This window comes from Pteropus vampyrus, unplaced genomic scaffold, assembly GCF_000151845.1.
Source record: "Pteropus vampyrus isolate Shadow unplaced genomic scaffold, Pvam_2.0 Scaffold18, whole genome shotgun sequence".
Lineage (NCBI taxonomy): Eukaryota > Metazoa > Chordata > Mammalia > Chiroptera > Pteropodidae > Pteropus > Pteropus vampyrus.
Window position 1 is genome coordinate 5,852,115 of NW_011888799.1, and position 7,267 is coordinate 5,859,381.

Here is a 7,267-nt window from a genome sequence, read left to right on the forward strand (position 1 = left end):
CGCCTACAGCACCTGATATTCTCAGGTGGTCTCCCATCCAAGTACTAACTAGGCCTGACTCTGCTTAGCTTCAGAGATCAGACGAGATCAGGCACATTCAAGGTGGCATGGCTGTAGACCTGTTCTACCTATCTGATAAAGGACAACACACACACCTTTTTTTAAAAATAAATATCTTGGCCATTTATAACATGGATAAAAACATAATGCTCTTATTACCACTAATTATTTCTTTACAAATTATTCTGGAGTTTTTATAATTCACAAATAGCAACTTTTTTATATCCTTTAAAATTCTTATAATTTTAAAATTACTTTCAAGTTTTACTGTAATGACTAAGCTCTTCAGTACAATTTGAGTACAAATCATGATAACAGGGATCCTTGTTTTGATCTTGATCTTAACTTCTAAATGATTTACCACCAAGAATCATGGTTGCTGTAGGTTTTAGCAGATACCTTTAACAAGTTAAAGAAGTTCCCTTCTATTTTTGCTAAAGGTGTGTTCTCTTGAATAGAAGCTGAATTTTACAGAAGGCGTATTCTGCCTCTATTAAGATAATCATATGGATTTTCCCTTATTTTCTTAATGTGATAAATAAAATCATTTTTCTAAAGTCAGACTAGTCTAGTCTTCTTATACTAAACTCTGATATATTATCTTTTTATATACTTTTGGATTTGACTTATTAATATAATTTTAGGATCTTCGCATATACATTTGAATTACATTGGCCTGTCATTTTCCTTTCTCATAAGTTTCATGGCTGGTTTAGGTATCAAGGTTATGCTAGCCTCATCCAATGAATTGGGATAAATTCTTTCTTTTTCTATATTCTGGAAGAGTTCATGTTAAGAATGATATTATATCTTCCTGACATGTTTGAAAGAATTTACAGTTAAAACCATCTAGGGTTGATGTTTTCTTTGTGGAAATTATGGTTTTGATTATTTAATAGTTATAGAACTCTTCAGGTTTTCTATTGCTTTTGTGGTAAATTGTATTTTTTTCAGAAATTTATTCATTTAATCAAAGTATTCAAATTTATTGGCAGAAAATTGTTCATAATATCTACTTATTATTTTTCTAATATCTGCAGCATTAATGGTAAGGTTCCCTTTGTTTCATTTATTGTTTCTATTTGCCTTTACTCTTTTTCTCTTGGCCAAGCATGCCAAAAGTTGGTTTGTTTCATTACTCTTTGCAAAGAATCAATTTGTGGGTTTTTTTCTTTTTTTTTAGTTCTCTCTATTGTGTTTATGTCATTGCTTTTGGCTTTTATCTGTATAATTTCCTTTCTTCTACTTTTACTATTCTTTTTCTAACTTCTCAAGCTAAAAACTTAGCTCGTTAATCTTTAGTTATTTTCCTTTTCTAACATAAGCATTTAAAGGGCAAAAATATCTTAATTTTTTACGCATAAAACACAGATATACGTAATAAATAAAAGCATGGCACAGAAACAAATATACTGTATATCTGTGGTCTTAAAATTTCATAGGCAGGGGAGCTATTAGGGGAAAAAATGTGTAAAAAGGGGACGATAATGAAAAAAAAGAATTGAGAGTCACTGCCCTAAGACAAGGATTTGAATGCAAGTAGTTAATTTGGGAAGTTTGGTAACATCAATAGGGAGGTGAAGAAGCGATGCAGGAAGGAAAGCAGCCAATAAGAGTGTGTTATTCAGCCAGTGGAGAAATCCCACAAGGAAACATACCTCAGAATTATCCCATCTGTGGTGAGGGAGTCCAGGTATTTTATTCCCCAACTCCTGATCAGCATTTAATGCAGGCTGTTTCTGGGGAATAAATCTTCGTCTCTTCTGGATTGCTACACAAGGACAGTGACATGGCTTAGAACCCTCAGGCACCACATACTAGCCATCAAAAGTCTGCTTGGCACAATATAAAGTCCAAGAGATATGGGTGGTCAGTGTTACCCTTCATTACACTGTTATTACAATATTAGAAAGTGCTATTAGAAGAAAATTTCTAATAAGAATAATCACAAGCAGCACTTTTTATTAAGTCCCCTGGGGACATATCCCAGTCATGAAGGTGCTACTGGACTGAACAAGTTATATAGTTCCTTATCACCAGTCACAAGTCAAGCCACTTCAAGTCTAACCCATATTTCCTAGAGATGCAATGTTATAAATTGAGTTTCCAAAGTAGCAAACACATTTTATGCCATAAAAATACCAAAGATGAAGCGAAATAAAACTAAAATACAAATATATAACAAAATCTAAGTAAGTGCACAGTCAAAAGCTAAATTGTCAATGTTCTTTTGGGGGAAATTTTGTGCTCAAGTTGAGTTTGCTAAGATTTCTTAAACTACAACTTTAGCAAAATGTTACAATAAATGTCCGTAAGCCTGTCACTGCTCAAGCACCTTAAAAGTCATTTAACATTCCAGTCACCTTTCTTGGAAATTTCCATTACTGATGAGATGGACATGAATGCCCCTCCTCTTCTCCTCCCTCCTTTGTTTCCCCCTCAAAGATTACAGATGACTTTGTATCTTAGATATTTTTATATCAACCACTGGAAGCTTCCCCTGTTCTTTTCCTGTAGAGGGCATTCTTTGGTTTTTCTGAGATTTCCTTTGATGCCTCCTCTTTTCTTAAACTTTTCCAAAGAGACTATGACTTTGCTGAAATCATTACTTGACTCGGAGGCATACTCAAGTCTCTATATGTAATCATGCAGACATATATCCTGAAGTTTTGCCATCACATGAATGTCAACTGTATTGGCCTTCACTTTTCACTTTCTTCAAATCTTTTTCTTTTCCTCAAAAATTAGACAACTGGAGAATGCAACAACTTGCCCTCAGAGCCTAGCTCTTTCACCTTTCTTTCTTTTTTTAATACTTGTTTCTCCACCCCCTATTTAATTCCCTCCCCCTACTTCCACCTCTAACTTAGGGATGTTGCCGACTCTCCTTAAGAACTGGATCTCTGAAGGCGGGGCATCTCCTCCCAGCGAGGACCAGGGCAGGAACAGGTGGGGGCAAGGTGGGGGCAAGGTGGGGGGGCTACCTAGGGTATGGTCCGTGGCTCCACCACGGTCCTGAACCCGGGACCTTCGTGTAAAGCAAATGTGCTAACCACTACACTATGGAGCCACACCTTCCTTTCTTGCTCTCATTGTCTCAAAATATCATGCTTCATTTTCAAAAAGACTGAAAAAAATCCCAGAATACTTCCCAGAGGAGATGATATTTGGCTTGTGCAAAATTTTGACAAGTGCACATGGACTCACACTATGTGAGAACTTCTTGAAAAAAGGCCAGGAAGTACGGTAGAAGGTGTTTGTACTGACTATCTTCCATTTGCTCCTCCAAATCCAGTCTTCATTTTTCTCCACCCTACTCTGTGGTCTGGGAGCTGGCCCATAAGTACTGCACCAACAGACTTCATTGCCCTAAAATTCTCAGCCTATGGAAGGCACCATCAGAAGAGAGTGGTGTTTTTCAATTCCCACAGCTCTCCTCACTTGCCAGATCACAATGGATTGGCTGCATCCTCTAAAGCAATATTGTCTCTCTGAGTTCAGGTAACAATTTTGTCCCTCCGGCCCCAGGAGTGATAACAGGTATAGCACCATCTCTTGTTGCTTTTCCTAAACTCTGCCCACAGCTTTGTAAATAGCTCTTGCATTAAGCTCTTCTCAAATTATCCATTTTGAGTGCCATCTGTTTCCTGCCAGGTCCCTGACTGATACAGTGTGTTTGATTAATGGATATTAGTTCAGACTAGTTGAAGCATGAAGTATGTGTGATGAAACAGTAAAACATGGTGTAGGAACAGTAGGCTGAAAGCAGATGGTGGAGGAGCTTGTCTTCCAGGCCCGGAGTCCAGCAGATTTTAGATCTCAGAGGGTTTTAGACCAGGAGTGACATGTTTTAAGAAAACTAATTTGGTAGCTGCATGCAGAATGGTTTAGAAATTGGAGAAGAGGAGACAATTAGGAGATGATTATAATTACTATTACAGGAAGATAACATTTTGTAACTTTCAGATTGGCAAAGATCTAAAAACTTGATAGCATAATATGTCAATAAGCATGTGGAGAAATAGCATTCTCAGACATTGCTAGAGAGGGTGTAAATTCTCTGGGAGGCAATTTGATGAGATCTATCAATATTATTATAAATGTTCATAACCTATTGGTCAAGCAATTCCACTTCTAGGTACTTAGACTATAGATAATATTGTATACATACTAAATCATTTATGTATAAAGATATTCATTATAGCATTTCCCTAATGGTTAAAGATTGGAAACAACCAAAAGATTCATCACAGACTAGTTAAAAAAGTATGGCACTTTCCATATAACAGAATACTATGCAGCAGTTAAAGAGAATGAGAGGACTCTGCGTACTTATGTGGGAAGATCCCCAAAACACAGCAGGTTCTCGAATAACGTCATTTCATTCAGTGTTGTTTCATTATCACATTGCTGAGATGCCGTAGGAACTTAACTCTAGTTTATATTAATTAGCCTATGGTAAAACTAGTTTCATTATACATCATTTTGCTTACGGTAGCAGAACCTATCGATGACATTAAGTGTGGATTTACTATAATGCTAATGACAAAGGTGCCTAATAGTATATATAGCATGCTTCTATTTGACTGGAAGGATAAAAAGATATATTGCCCATAAGTTTGTAAATGCATAGACCAGAAGAATACCAAGGAAACAGAGAAAGGATCGTTGTTTTCCCAAGAGAACTGAATGGCTGGGATCAAAGGAAGGAGGGAGATTTACCATTTTTCCAACCTTTTGTACCTGTGGGAGAATTATCTGTTTTTAAAAAGTCCCTTGCCCTATCATCTTAGAATCAAAACTCTACCTTGATATCATTTCTAAAAATTAGATTATGGACAGCTTTCTTGGTGAAATAAACACAAATGAAAGGTATAAAACTAAAAAAAAAAAAATCTTTATAATAAAGTACTTGAATGGCTGAACAGAATGTTAAGCTTGGTTACCAGGTGAGCAAAATGCCTCGAGTTGTCTTGCTTGGCATTGTTAGTTATTAAAGTTCAGAGTAAGTACAGTATCTGAAAAGTTGGAATTCAGGCCTTTGAATAACTACTTCCAACACTTCCTTCTGTGACTCCATTGCTCTGAGTAGATAGGTAGTGGGCAGGGATATCATCCAGGAAATTCGGACCCTGGATTGGTGATAGATATAGATGCTTTACTCAAGGTCACTTCTAACCTGGAGAGGTTAGGATAACCTCTCTGATAGGGCACTACTTTATCAGAGTTCTCAGAATTTCTCCATTGTGATTGTTCTCTTATTCATCTGATCTTCAACTAGATGTAACCTCTATAAAGGAAGAACACACACTTTCTTTGATTACCATTGTGTTTTTAGCAATCAGCACTAAACAGGTGCATAGTAAATATTCAAATATTTGTTCAGTTAAATTGAGCAAGGATTTCTGTGTCATATTGTCCCTGCCCTTCTTGAAACTTAAAGGTGGGTGAATAATTGACCCTCATCTTAATTGTAACGACCAACTTATTTTTTTTATAAGAAAATAATCAAATTGTGTGACTAAGTTTTTGAGTTGGTGATAAGACTTTTGAGTTAAATGCAATTTAGTTGTCCAATTTCTGTGGTACTAGATGTTTATAAAACATTGTATTATCAAGTAACATTCATCATGGAGTGTTGAATCTTTACATCTTGCTGTTTTTGTTCATTTCTCCCTGATTAAGAAAATTAAAACTAATTTTTTTTCAATAACTACTCTTGCATTGTACTCAGAACTTCAGTATTAGAATTTCCAAAAAAAAATGGCCGTTTCTCTTATTCTTATGGGGTTGAGACTCTGGAGTGATACTCTATAATTACGTAATACTAAACTGTACACTAAACTGTTTAATATAGCTGTTCATAAATGAAGTTTAATAAACTGATTGCTTGACTAATGTGCTATTTTATTGCTTTTCCAGAGTTAATTTTGATGAAAACATATGGTCATTACACTTATTGGTGCAATAGGCCCTCATCATAATGACCATTATCATTAGATTTGCATAATAAAAACTTGCTGAAATTAATCAATGTTTTTAATTCACGGATGTGACTTTAACATAGGTTTGGGTTGGTTTTGGGTCTTTTGGTTAAAAAAAAATCCATTGCAGTTTAAGTTTAGGGAAAAAATAATAAGGTCTAATTTTCTGAAATGGCAGAAAGACTTGAATGGACAGAATGAATGGGCAAGACCTGCTGAGGATAAAACTGACATGATTTGGAAGTCTAATGTTACAAATTGGCTAGCTCAGGGACCAGATGTAGACGGCAGAAAAGTTTTGCTTGGCTCGTACAATGTTTTGAAAATGCCTGCATTTATCTGCCAAGTCGTCTGGTCCCCTACGCCCTATTGACTTATTTCCAGCAGCCCTACTGATTTTACCTGCTTGGCCCTGGTAAGCATTGAATGCCTGGAGAATTAATTCATTAAATGAAACATGGAACTTGGGAGAGAAAGAGGTGAAAATGGGAGACTGTAAGAATATATGGAATTTGAAAGGTAGGTGAGCCCACTGAGGGTGGCGGCTAGGGATACAGATGCAGGACTGTGCACATAGGTTGAGATTTGAGGTTCTGGAGAGACCAAATATAAGCAGCCAAAGGCAAAACTTTGAGTATCTCTCATATTTAAGGGCTTTCCAATGAAGAAAGAGGTTGTCATAAGAGAAACAGGGTAGATTAAAGTTATGGAGTTCAATGAAAGAGAAGACTTTAAGAGTAAGGTAGTAAACCGCACCCAGAGTGAAAAAGTAAGGATGAAGGAGGGAAGGAGCTATTGGATTTGGAGCTCAGGTTGCTGATACCATCAAAGAGACTGGTTCAGCAAAGAGATAAAATTACAGGCTTAAAGAGAGAGTAGATGTAGATGCAGGTGGACACAGCTAATCTTTTAAGATGGCTGACAGGAGAGGGAAGGAGCTGGAACATCATTCAGTGATACGTAGGATGGATATCTCAGGATCTGGTGTTTTGAAAGAGAAAGAAAAAGACCAATGGAAAGGGAGCAAGATCCATAGGAGGTAGAAGGGGATGGGCACAGGTGGAAGAGGTACCTCTGGGCAGGAGATATGCCTTTAGCAAGAACACCAGTACAGATGGAAATTTTTTCAAATATTGAAGGGTTAAAGGGTTGGATGGCCTATAACATGTTAGGTAAGATTGGCAATTACAGGCATGAAATTGTGAGCTTTAGGAAAGTAAATG

At 36.6% G+C, this 7,267-nt stretch overlaps 1 pseudogene; it reads right to left on the minus strand.

Moving 5' to 3' along the window:
• On the minus strand, positions 1-119 carry LOC111736219 (annotated as a pseudogene).
• Positions 120-7,267: the final 7,148 nt, after the last annotated feature.